General features: G+C 35.5%; 1 pseudogene; it reads left to right on the top strand.

The window, feature by feature from the left end:
• Positions 1-4,388: 4,388 nt before the first annotated feature.
• Positions 4,389-4,852, top strand: LOC101973229 (ubiquitin-conjugating enzyme E2 L3-like; annotated as a pseudogene).
• The last annotated feature ends 9,659 nt before the right edge of the window (positions 4,853-14,511 follow it).

Genomic DNA, 14,511 nt, shown 5'->3' on the forward strand with positions numbered 1-14,511 from the left:
ATTCTCTTAGATCTCCAGAACTTAGTCATCAAACATAACTGTGTCTTTTCATCCTTTCACTGAAGACCACATTTTTCATTTTCATATTTACAATAACCAGAGATTTAATTTAAGAGGTTACATTGTGTTATTTATAGGTCATTCTGATACTTACCTAGATAGATTCATATAGAACAGGACCAACAATGGCTAGATTTTTGCCAATCCATTCATTAAATCATAAACTGTATTTTAAATGCCTACTAAGAATCAAGAATTGTATAATGTACCAGTGGTTGAAAGTGTGTCTAGAGATGGTCTCTGATATCAATAAGCCCACAGTCCCTTCAAAGAAATAAGTAAATCAGTTACTTAAATATTGATCAATAAAAATATGTACAAAATATTATGGATTTGAGAGAGATCTCTCATTGGAATGTCTGGGGACAGGATTTATGTGTGGTATTGCAGATATTATGTTTGGAGAACAAAAGAGGTTCCAGCATTTACCAATTCCCTCATCAAGAAATTTACCTGAATTAGTTCATTTTTGTCTCAGCAACAACCATATGAGATGGATAATTTTATAATCCTCATTTTATACATAAATGCAATGAAGCTTAGAGGAGTTAAACAATTTGGTTAACATTATGTAACATATAAGGGACAAAACTGGAACACAAGCTACCATTCTCTAAATTCAGTATCTATGCCATTAACTTTTATGCTTCTGTTCTTCTCTAGAATGCTAAGAAATGATTTCTATACCAGTGCCATCTAATATACTGAAAATCCAGTGATTATAAAGACCTCAGCATCGTTTTTAAAAATCAGGGCTTCTGTTTGCAATCAAATGTCAAATTATATATTAAATAAATTATTAATGTTTTATGTCTTAATGAATGTTATTGTGTCTGGAGAGACAATGAGATTACTATTCACTGATTCTATCAATATTCTTTTTGATGGTACAGCTTCTATAGAACTCAAAATTAATGATTATATTTTTGGATTTTTTTTAAAACAAGGGATTGAACTCCAGGGCACTTGAACACTGAGCCACATCCCCAGTGCTATTTTGTATTTTATTTAGGAACAGGGTCTCACTGAATTGCTTAGCACCTCACTTTTTATGATGGTAGCTTTGAACCTGTGATTCTCTGGTCTCAGTTTCTCAAGCTGCTGGAATTACAGGTGTGCACCACCGTGTCTGTCTAACAATGCCTTCTTTTATTCCATACTATTGTTTCTTTTTATATGGGATTGAGTTATTGATGATGAAAGCTTAGAACCAACAAAGGATTTGAAAATAATTCTCTGGGAAAAACACTAACAATAACAACAATTCTGTGCATAGTTTACGTGTCATCAAATCCAATAACAATATTGCTTTTTGTTACTTACCAGGTAAAACCCTAATATAACACTGATTTTGATAAATTATACTCTTAACTATACCCAAAGCAATACTTTTCTGGTGTTTTATCTAATGTTATAATCTGGATATTCAATTAAAAATGCTAAAATATGGATCAAAAAACTTAAGGTTACCATACAGAACACACAATAAAACAAAACAGTGTGATGATATAACACAGCCACATTTTAAATTTCCCAAAAGAAAAAAATAATATTTATATGGTAAATGATAAAAAAGATGTTATTTAAGGCACTTAAATCTTTTATATTTTTTAAAAATATTTTTAGTTGTCAATAGACCTTTATTTTATTTATTTATATGTAGTGCTGAGAATCAAACCCAGTGCCTCACACATGCTACACAAGCACTCTACCACTGAGCCACAACCCCAGCCCTCTTTTAACTTTTAGTACTGTATCAATCAATACCATATGGAAGATACATATCATGGGAGTTCAAAATGTGTTTATTGATGGATTGGTTATAAACCAACAACAGGGAGAAGCAGTGGGTGCCTCTATAATCTACATGTTATAAAACAGGATTTGTCATCTTATATTTCTCATCTTATAGTCAATAGGTGACTTATATATCTTGGAGTAACACAAAATTTAATTTTTATTGGGGGGTGGGTACCAGAGATTGAACTCTTTGTCCTTCAAACCACTAAGCCACATCCCCAGCCTTGCTTTGTATTTTATTTAGAGAAAGAGGTTCTTATTGAGTTGCTTAGTGACTCGCTTTTGTAAGGCTGACTTTGAACTCACAATCATCCTGCCTCAGCCTCTGAGCTGCTGGGATTACAGGTATGTGCCACCACAATATATTTTGTTTTACTGATGTGTGTTTTCTGCTGTAAATTGGGTCCATCTTAAAAAGAATATAATTCTACATTTATTATATACACAGTAATAATGTTTGCCTGAAAATAGTAAAAGGATTTTTTAAATTATTTTAGTATTTTGTTTCATTTTGTGTTTGCTTTGTTATTGGTTTATTTTGTTTTTGTAAGAACCATCAGAAAAGAAAATGATCTTACAGAACTATGTGTATATATATATATATATATATATATATATATATATATATATATATTGTCCTTATCCTCATTAAGGGCTTTGTCCTTCAAACACACATAAAATACTCTCTACATCCTAACAGCATATTCTTTGTCTTATGTAGATTGCTTACTGTCTATAAATATGGTTTAATGATTCTTCCTACAGATGTATAAATGGTTCTATCAATTAATTAGTGTCATTTAGGTCACCAATGGAAGAAAGCCAAAGGTTATATCTGAAGCTAGAAAAGATATGGATACTTATTATATAACTTGCTATTCTTTTCAAATTTTCCATAAATTAAAGCATATGGATACAGTCTGTTACTTGCATTGTACCCTCAACAACTCTGATTAAAAGAATTTGGAATTAGTCAAAAAGCTACTAAACCCAAATTTCTTGGGGAATAGCTTAGAAATATGTTTACTAAATTGATTCTTATGCACAGGCTAACATGGAAAGTAGTGGGATAGTTTGGAATGCTAATAATGTGAAATCATGCTACAGCTTACCTTTATATAATTAATTAAATCTATATGAAATCATCAAACAGCTTACCTTTTAATAATTATATAGTTTATTATCCCACAGATTCCTTTTTTTATAAATGTGTAACCACAAACTTTACCACTAACACCAATCACTTGTGTCAGACTTGTGTAAGATTTTTCTTATGTACACACTCAAGAATAGAAACACCGTACATAGTCTGAGAGAAATATTCTGTTTCTTGGATATTACCATGTTACTAGTATATCGACAATAAGACATGTAAAGATAACATACTCTTTGATTATCTTAACAGAGGTGATAAAATTTAGCAGATCTATTCACATTTCATAGCAATTTATTACAGACATTTAAAAATATTTGAAACAGGCAGTTATCCAGTTACCACTATGGTAAGAATCTCAGAACCTTGCACACTTCACCCTCCTCCCGCACACACACACACACTGAAACAGTGAACCATTGGTCATACTAAGAATTGTGAGAATCTGAGGATCATACACTGAAACACTGTCATGTAAAATACCATGCTTTATTCAAATTGTCACACACTGCCAAAAAAGTATTTATTCCACTTCTTCACATTTGCCTTCCAAAATATGAATAGATTAAATAATTCACTTAACCCAGGGAATTTTCACTTATTATTATGTTATGTATGCATGTCAATTTCGTTCTCAATTTGCTTCAACAACATATAGGATGCACATAAGTCAAATATGTTGCACATATTGATAAATTATATATGCTTATGCATTACTTATTTACCTTTTAATTACATGCTATAGAATATAAATTTGATTTATTTAAAAGAGTTTATATTAAAATTGGTAGCAGATGAATTTGAAACATAATAAGACTTTTGGATTTATACCTCTGTTTAAAAAAAAGTCTTTTCTCGGCTTCCATCCACAAAAATACGTGTGATTAAATGATATTGGATTAAATCCTAATTATGGAACTGTATTTAAAAGTATGTATACTCTGCTATTTTAAAACAGGAAGAAATTGATTAAGAATAATGGTAAAATATTTCCTTGCAAACAAATACAACTTTCAAAATAGAAGCTAGAATAAAATATTTCATCTTCAGATGGTCACTCTATATTTACTGTGAAATTGCACAACTTATTACTTTTCCTCCAGTTATAGTCTCCCTTGCTTCACCTTAGGAAGCATACCTTCTACATATAGTTTTGAGAGAATTTTATGTTGCTGTTTGTTTAGTGATTGTTATTTGTTGCTTAATATATTTTGTCCCTTCTTCCTTAGAAAGTAAAACTTAATACTTTATAAAGGGACCATGTGTTCAAACAATGTATGTCTGGTCTATTACACACTCAATATGCCCATATAATTCACTTTAGGTAACTTCTTGGCAGGCTATTCAAATTAAACTGACTCAGACCGGATCCAAGATGGCTGCCATCAGGAGGTTGATAAAGGAGTTTGGAGAGATTCATAAATATGGAATAAAAAACTTCCCTAACATCCAGGTTGCTTAAACTAATTTTTTGACTTGGCAAGTGTTTATTATTCCTGATAATCCTCCATATGATAAGAGGGACTTGAGAATTGAAATCAACTTTCCAGCCGAATACCCATTCAAACCACCGAAGATCACATTTAAAACAAAGATCTACCACCCAATCATCCATGAAAAAGGGAAGATCTGCCTGTCAGTGATTACTGCTGAGAATTAGAAGCCAGCAACCAAGACCATCAAGTAATCCAGTCCCTCTTAGCTCTGGTGAATGAATCCCAGCCTGAGTACCCATTCACGGCTGACCTACCTGCAGAATACAGTTAAGAACATAAAACATTCTCTAAGAATGCTCAAGAATTTATAAAGAAATATAGGAAAAAGAGACCTGTGAACTAAAATTCACTTCAAGTGATTCCAGCAAATGTGAGCAGAGTCCCTAAGCAGTGCATTCAGACACCACAAAAAGCAGGACTCTGCAAAATTGATTTGTGGCAATTCCTGGCATTTGCTTGTGGCAGTTACTAACTTTCTACAGTTTTCTTAATCAAGGGTGGTCTAGTTAACCTGTAAAGAAAGGATTAAAATTTTCAGATGTTATAGTTCTGCTTTCTTTGTTTTAAAAATCACTTCTTCAATCTACTTCAAAAGAATGTTGTTTCTTTTGTTCCAATTTACTCCAAATCTTGAAGTTACATTTAGCCCATAAGGTTAAAAAAAATAAGGTGGTAGTACCCCTTTCTTCCCTGCCCTTGCAACTCCTACTTTCTCACATTCAGTTTATTTTTCAAGGATTTACTTCTCCAGAACGAATTCCCCTCTGCTCCGAAAAGAAGATATGTCTCTGGTGGCTTTTCTTCTTCAGTGTCACACTGCTCCATGTGGGAATTAGTTCAATTCCCCTGCTGCAAATTTATAACATTCATTTTAAAAATTACAAAACAAGCAACACCTCCTCACACACACACAAAAAAAAATTGTGTAAAGGGAGGCCCACTCCAATCTGTCTAATGTTTCCACAACAGTGTGGATTAAATGGGTTAATCCTAATGATTGAACTATGGCCTGGCTGGCCTGTGCAGGGAAACCCTTTAATGCCAGGTCTGTGGTGAGCCCGGATGGAGGGCCTTCCAGCCAAGGATGCTGTGCACTTGTACAATAAATTTCTCACCAGAAAGACTCCTGATCAGGGTGAATACCAACACCCCTTCCTGCAGCCATGTTAGAAGATCCACTGGTCAGGGCAGGCAAAGTAAAAGCCAGAATATCCATTTGAAATTTGAAGGTCCATCTGAATGTGCCACAAAGGTCTTCAGCACAGCAGCCACACAACAGTGCTTCCTTAGCACAGTTTGACTCTTTGAGGGATCAGAATTGGCAGGACTCATCTTTGTAGCTGACACCAATCTGGGGTAACTGGGGTCTCTGCTGCCCCATTCTTTCTGAGCAGCCACTGGCTCAGCCTACGAACAAGATGGCCTTCCCTTTCTCTTGCAATTAAACAGCCTTTGCATAGTCAAGCTCCATTTGATGCTCACTCAATAATATCTTTTAATGTGTATTATATTGTTTTGATTGTCATTTTTGTAGAAATAAAAATTGACCTTAGAGGTTATCATCAAAAACTGAAAAACTAAATTGGGATGGTGTTTTGGTTTAGTGGTGGAACTCTTGCCTTGCATATGTGAGGCACTTTGTTCAATCCTCAGCACCACATAAAAATAAATAAAGAAAATAAAGATATTGTGTCCATATATAACTAAGAAATTTTTAAAGAAATATTAAACTGACTTAGCCAAGAGGATGACCATTTTGTCTTTTCCATTTTCTTATTCATTACTAGAAGGCTGAAATTTGAGAACCCATTTCAAGCCATGAGGTCAGTTCTGGTAAGGAAACCATATTATGAGAATGGTTAATAAATAGTAGAGAAGAAATTTTAAATGAATATGGCTGGCTAAAGACTTTGCAAAAATGACATACAACCTAAATATGGAAATGCAGTTATATTATATAGAAAAATAAACACTTGTATTTTTATTTTTCATTTTCTGCTATATATATCTGAGGTTAATCCATTTGCCATATCATTTTACTCTAATGCTATTATGCTTATGCCAATTAGAATTCTTCTATGCTAAAGCTTTCTCAATTACACAGCAAATGTGCTACATGAAGGATAAGTTTTACTCATAAGCTAGCAAACATTAATAGAAAATATTCTTATATTCTTCAGTTTTATAATTTTTGTCCCATATTTTCTCCATATCTACACATCTTGTTATTTTCATTTCTTATTTTAGAAAACAAAATAACCTAACACTTTTCCAGGTATAATATTTCTTCTAAAGATCTTGTCTTAAAAATGGGTTATAGCCACTCTCAAAAGAGAAAACACAGGTAAAATTGAATATATATATATTATATATATATATATATATAATATATATATATATATATTCATATGTGTGTGTGTGTGTGTGTGAGAGAGAGAGAGAGAGAGAGAGAGAGAGAGAGAGAGAGAGAGATGATACAAAACAAATAGAAATCATTCATGTTCCTGATCTTGTCTTATAGCTTCCAATTATCCTTTGCATGCATGTGCACAGTGTGTGCACACACACAAACACACACATACACACACTCAATCTCTGACTTATCATTGACTTTTTTCCCTGGGTGTAAAATATTCTTGCATATTAATTTGTCTTCCAAGAATTATAATGCAGCCTCCTTCTCATGCTGCTTCATCTTTATTTTTCTTCTAATGTCAAACTTTATGAAAGAAGGTTCTTGGGCTGGGGATATGGCTCAAGCGGTAGCGCGCTCGCCTGGCATGCATGCGGCCCGGGTTTGATCCTCAGCACCACATACCAACAAAGATGTTGTGTCCGCAGAGAACTGAAAAATAATAAATATTAAAAAATTCTCTCTCCTCTTTCACTCTCTCTTTAAAAAAAAAAAAAAGAAGGTTCTTTTCTAATTCTATTTGTTTTCTATCAACTCACACACACACGCATTATATATAATATATATATTATATATAATATATATGCATATATAATATAGTATAAATGCATATATATTACATATGCATATATTATATATGCATATATATTATATATATCACATATATTATATATAATATATATATATATATATTTTTTTTATTGGTTGTTCAAAACATTACAGAGCTCAAGACATATCATCTTTCATACATTCGACTCAATTGGGTTTTGAACTCCCCAAATACATAATACAGACTCACTTCTGTTACATACTCACATTTTTACATAATGGCATATTAGTGACTGTTGTATTCTGCTACCTTTCCTATCCCCTACTATCCCCCCTCCCCTCCCCTCCCCTCCCAACATCCCTCTCTACCTCCTCTGCTGTTGTTCAATTCTCTCCCCTTTTTTTCCCCCCACCCCCTTGCCCCTCATAACCTCTTATTATTTTGTGTATCACTGAAGGTCTCCTACCATTTCCATATGTTTTCCATTCTCTCTTCCTTTCTCTCCCCCCATTCGTCTTAGTTTACTGTTAGTCTTTTCCTCATGCTTTTCCTTCCTGTTCTATTCTTAGTGGCTCTCTTTATATCAAAGAAGACATTTGACATTTGTTTTTTAGGGCTTGGCTAGCTTCACTTAGCATAATCTGCTCTAATGCCATCCATTTCCCTGCAAATTCTATGATTTTGTCGTTTCTTAGTGCTGCATAATACTCCATTGTGTATAGCTGCCACAATTTTTTTATCCACTCATCTATTGAAGGGCATCTAGGTTGGTTCCACAGTCTAGCTATTGTGAATTGTGCTGCTATAATCATTGATGTGGCCGTATCCGTATAGTGTGCTCTTTTAAGGTCCTCAGGGAATAGTCCAAGAAGGGCAATAGCTGGGTCAAATGGTGGATCCATTCCCAGCTTTCCCACGAATCTCCATACTGCTTTCCAAATTGGCCTCACCATTTTGCAGTCCCACCAGCAGTGAACAAGTGTGCCCTTTTCCCCACATCCTCGCCAACACTTATTGTTGTTTGACTTCATAATGGCTGCCAATCTTACAGGAGTGAAATGGTATCTTAGGGTGGTTTTGATTTGCATTTCTCTGATTGCTAGAGATGTTGAGCATTTTCTCATGTGCTTGTGAATTGATTGTATGTCCTCCTCTGAGAAGTGTCTGTTCAGGTCCTTGGCCCATTTGTTGATTGGTTTATTTGTTATCTTATTGTTTAATTTTTTGAGTTCTTTGTACATTCTGGATATTAGGGCTCTGTCTGAGGTGTGAGGGGTAAAAATTTGTTCCCAGGATGTAGGCTCTCTATTTACCTCTTTTACTGTTTCTCTTGCTGAGAAAAAACTTTTTAGTTTAAGTAGGTCCCATTTGTTTATTCTTGTCATTAACTCTTGGGCTACGGGCGTTCTATTAAGGAATTTGGAGCCCGACCCCACAATATGTAGATCGTAGCCAACTTTTCCTTCTATCAGACGCAGTGTCTCTGTTTTTATATCTAGCTCCTTGATCCATTTTGAGTTAACTTTTGTGGCTGGCGAGAGAAAGGGATTCAATTTCATTTTGTTGCATATGGATTTCCAATTTTCCCAGCACCATTTGTTGAAGATGCTATCCTTCCTCCATTGCATGTTTTTAGCCCCTTTATCAAATATAAGATAGTTGTAACTTTGTGGATTAGTCTCTGTGTCCTCTATTCTGTACCATTGGTCCACCTGCCTGTTTTGGTACCAGTACCATGCTGTTTTTGTTACTATTGCTTTGTAGTACAGTTTGAGCTCTGGTATCGCTATACCTCCAGATTCACACTTCCTGCTTAGAATTGCTTTTGCTATTCTGGGTCTTTTGTTTTTCCATATGAATTTCATGATTGCTTTATCTATTTCTACAAGAAATGTCTTTGGGATTCTGATTGGCATCGTATTAAACCTGTAGAGAACTTTGGGTAATATCGCCATTTTGATGATGTTAGTTCTGCCTATCCATGAACAGGGTACATTTTTCCATCTTCTGAGATCTTCTTCTATCTCTCTCTTTAAGGTTCTGTAGTTTTCATTGTATAAATCTTTCACCTCTTTTGTTAGGTTGATTCCCAAGTATCTTATTTTCTTTGAGGATATTGTGAATGGAGTGGTTTTCCTTATTTCCATTTCAGAGGTTTTGTTGCTGATATACAGGAATGCCTTTGATTTGTGCGTGTTGATTTTATATCCTGCCACTTTGCTGAATTCATTTATTAACTCTAGCAGCTTCTTTGTAGATCCTTTTGGGTCTGTTAATTAAATTATCATGTCATCTGCAAATAGCGATAATTTAATTTCTTCTTTTCCTATTTTTATGCCTTTAATTTCTTTTGTCTGTCTAATTGCTCTGGCTAGTACTTCAAGAACTAAATTGAATAGAAGTGGTGATAGAGGACATCCCTGTCTTGTTCCAGATTTTAGAGGGAATGCCTTCAGTTTTTCTCCGTTTAGGATGATGCTAGCCTGAGGTTTAGCATATATAGCTTTTACAATGTTGAGGTAAGTTCCTGATATCCCTAGTTTTTCTAATGTTTTGAACATAAAGTGATGTTGTATTTTGTCAAATGCTTTTTCTGCATCTATCGAGATGATCATATGGTTCTTGTCTTTAAGCCTATTGATGTGGTGAATAGCATGTATTGATTTCCGTATATTGAACCAGCCTTGCATCCCAGGGATGAATCCTACTTGATCATGGTGCACAAGTTTTCTGATATGTTTTTGTATTCGATTCGCCAGAATTTTATTGAGAATTTTTGCATCCAAGTTCATTAGAGATATTGGTCTGTAGTTTTCTTTCTTTGAAGTGTCTTTGTCTGGTTTTGGGATCAGGGTGATGTTGGCCTCATAGAATGAATTTGGAAGAGCTCCTTCTTTTTCTATTTCTTGAAATAGTTTGAAAAGTATTGGTATTAGTTCTTCTTTGAAGGTTTTGTAGAACTCTGCTGTATACCCATCAGGTCCAGGGCTTTTCTTGGTTGGTAGACTTTGGATGGCTTCTTCTATTTCTTCCTTTGTTATTGGTCTGTTTAAATTGTGTGTGTCTTCCTGTCTCAATCTGGGCAAATCATATGCCTTAAGAAATTTATCGATATCCTCGCTATCTTCTATTTTATTAGAATATAGGGTTTCAAAATACTTTCTAATTATCTTCTGTATTTCTGTAGTGTCTGTTGTGATATTGCCTTTTTCATCCTGTATATTAGTAATTTGAGTTCTCTCTCTTCTTCTTTTTGTTAGCATAGCTAATGGCTTGTCTATCTTATTTATTTTTTCAAAGAACCAACTTTTAGTTTTATCAATTTTTTCAATGTTTTTTTTTGTTTCAATTTCGTTTATTTCTGCTCTAATTTTAATTATTTCTTGTCTTCTACTACAATTGCTGTTGTTTTGTTCTTCCTTTTCTAGGTTTTTGAGGTGTAGTGTGAGTTCATTTATTTGTTGGTTTTTTCTTTTTTTGATGAAAGAACTCCAGGATATGAATTTCCCTCTTAAAACTGCTTTCATTGTGTCCCATAGATTCCGGTATGTTGTGTCTGTATTATCATTTGACTCTAAGAATTTTTTTATCTCTTCCTTTATGTCTTCTGTAACCCATTGATCATTCAATAACATATTGTTCATTTTCCATGTGGTGTAGGATTTTTCCTTCCTTTTTTTAACATTGATTTCCAATTTCATTCCATTATGGTCAGATATGGTGCATGGTATTATCTCCACACTTTTATATTTACTAAGATTTGCCTTATGGCATAATATATGGTCTATTTTTGAGTAGGATCCATGTGCTGCTGAGAAGAACGTGTATCCACTTGATGATGGTTGGTATATTCTATATATGTCAGTTAGGTCTAGGTTATTGATTGTGCTGTTGAGTTCTATAGTTTCTTTATTCAGCTTTTGTCTAGAGGATCTGTCTAATGGCGAGAGCGGTGTGTTGAAGTCACCCGTAATTATTGTGTTATGGTCTATTTGACTCTTGAACTTGAGGAGCGTTTGTTTTATGTAGATTGCAGCTCCATTGTTTGGTGCATACAAATTGATAATTGTTATGTCTTGTTGGTGGATGGTCCCTTTTAACAGTATATAGTGTCCTTCTTTATCCTTCTTAATTAACTTAGGTTTGAAGTTGATTTTATTTGATATGAGTATGGCCACTCCTGCTTGCTTCCGAGGGCCATGTGAGTGGTATGATTTTTCCCAACCTTTTACCTTCAGCCTGTGTATGTCTTTTCCTATCATATGAGTCTCCTGAAGGCAGCATATTGTTGGATTTGTTTTTTTGATCCAGGTTGCTAGCCTATGTCTCTTGATTGGTGAGTTTAGGCCATTAACATTTAAAGTTACAATTGAGATATGATTTGTACTTCCAGTCATGCTTCTTTATTTATTTATTTTAGTTTGGCTAGTTTTACTTTTTTGGTTATTTTCCTCCTCCTTTACTGAGATACCTCTTGTTGTTAGTTTTGGGCACTATTTTTCAATTCCTCTTCTTGTAGTATATTGCTCAGAATGCTTTGCAGTGCTGGTTTTCTTGCTGCAAATTCTTTAACTTTTGTTTATCATGAAAGATTTTAATTTCGTTGTCAAATCTGAAGCTCAAGTTTGCTGGATACAGTATTCTTGGTTGAAATCCATTATTTTTCAGCGTTTGAAATACATTGTTCCAGGATCTTCTCGCTTTCAAAGTCTGTGCTGAGAAATCAGTCGTTAACCTAATTGGTTTACCCCTGAATGTAATCTGTCTCTTTTCTCTGGTAGCTTTTAATATTCTCTCCTTGTCCTGTAAGTTGGCTATCTTCATAATTATGTGTCTTGGAGTTGGTCTATTATAGTTTTGAATGTTTGGGGTCCTGTAGGCTTCCAGGATTTGGCAATCCATTCCATCTTTCATCTCTGGGAAGTTTTCTACAATTATTTCATTTAATATGCTGTCCATTCCTTTGGTTTGAATCTCTGTGCCTTCTTCTATCCCGATGACTCTCAAATTTGGTTTTTTAATGACATCCCATATCTCTTGAATAGATTGCTCATGGGATTTAAGCATCTTTTCTGTGTTGACTATACTCTTTTCAAGTTGATAAACCTTGTCTTCATTATCTGATGTTCTGACTTCTACTTGATCAAGTCTATTTGTAATATTCTCGTTTGAGTTTTTAATTTGGTTTATAGTCTCCTGCAATTCTAGGATTATAGTTTGATTCTTTTTTAAGATCTCTATCTCCTGGTAGAGCTTGTTCTTTGCCATTTGAATTTGTTTGTTTAATTCATTTTCAAAATATATTTTTATTGCTTGGACTTGCTGTCTCATGTCTTCTCTAATATTCCTTTCCATTTGAGTTAGGTATGCCTTGAGTTCTTTCCCTATCCCTGCTTCTGATGTTTCTATGTCCTCTTGTAGAATTAAGTTGTCTTGCATTGTTTGTACTCCTTTTTTCCCTTGTTTTCTCATGTTGTCCCCGTTGTTTTCCAGCTCTATTTGATTGTCGTGTTTCTACTCTCTTCTATAGATTTGTTTTGGTTCTGTATTACTCTGATGCCTCTCCTTAGTGTTGTTAAATTATGCCTGCTGACGTGGATTCCACTGTGAAGGAAGATCCGACGTCCGAGCTCCAGTGACGACACTACTTTGCTATGACCGGCCCCAGTTCCTTGCCTGGGTATCCTGATGAGGTGGTGTGACTGGACTGTCTCTGTTTGATTTCAGCTCCCAGTCGCGGCAGGCAGGCGGTCTCTAGCCGCCCAGTATCACAGGCCGAGGGCGGGTGATCGGTCTCCTGTGGCCGGGTGTTCTCCTACCGCCCAGCTATGCGGGCAGTGGGTGAACTGTCGCCGGCGGGACTGCAATTTCCAGCTGCCCAGTCTCGAGGGCCTTGCCTCTAGCCTCCTGGTTTCTCCTGCTAGCCTTCTGTAGCCGCAGGGCAGGCCGCACGAATCAGTGGGCCTGGATCTCCGGGGTCCCACAGTTGGCAATTGGGATCCCAGGCACTCTGTCCTTTGGATTTTCCTGCTTGTCCCTCCCCCAGCTCTAGCTAGACAGGTTTCGTTTTGGCTGCAGATGGGTGGGGGGGGTTGCAGGTCAGGTGCCTCTAGTTCCCCCCTAGTCTTTATGCAGGCTCACTCTGATTCTCCCTCCCCCAGCAAGCCTAGGAGAGAATTTATGCGAGTTCCCGATGTATGGGGGATGGGCTGAGTGCCACACACCTGTTTTGTTGTTGAGATCTGTTGGAGAATGGCGGTGGATATATCAGCTGTTCAAGATGCTGACTGCTGATTCCCTTGGTGGAGTGTCCGCTGTGGGGGATGGGACTGTACCGCTTCCTTCCCCGTCTAAACTCCCGTACTCAGCCCGGGGGTCAGTGCGGGCTTGGCTCTCTATATATATATTTAATTTTACCCTGAGTTTGCTCTTATGAGAGTGGCTATAAATGACTATCATGACAAGATCTTTGGAAGAAAGATTATACATAGCTTCACAGAATATTCTGATAGGCGTGGACATTAGTTTTTCACAGGGGCAACCATTTAAAAATGTGCTCTTGCATTGGGATATCCCCCACTATATTCAAAGAGTTTCCACTCTTTTCTGGGTTTTACTTTCCAAAATAAGTTATCTGTATGCAATCATTTGTTTCTGCTTCTATTTCCTAGGGAAAACTCAAGCTGACACATATTTTATTTTGCACTATTTTATAATTGGCATTTTTCTGTTCTCTGGGCCCCATCTGTACTCTCATAGTTTCAATTTTGTCCCTATTTTTGCTCCTTATAATACAGAGTATTGTCTACCTGTGATATTTTTGCTCATGTGATTACCTCTCTCAACTTTGTTGTTTTTTTTTCAACTGTGATTTCATCCATGAAGTCTTCCTCACTCTTCTGAATTGTAATAGAATTCAAAATTAATCATATTTGGTTTCCACCAGACCCCATTACAGTGCCCCATAAATCAGAAATGAGAAACTGAATATTGTACCCATTTCTTCAAGTGGACAATGGACAGATCATATATGAAAAGA

The sequence above is a fragment of the Ictidomys tridecemlineatus genome, chromosome X (assembly GCF_052094955.1).
Source record: "Ictidomys tridecemlineatus isolate mIctTri1 chromosome X, mIctTri1.hap1, whole genome shotgun sequence".
Taxonomy (NCBI): Eukaryota; Metazoa; Chordata; class Mammalia; order Rodentia; family Sciuridae; genus Ictidomys; species Ictidomys tridecemlineatus.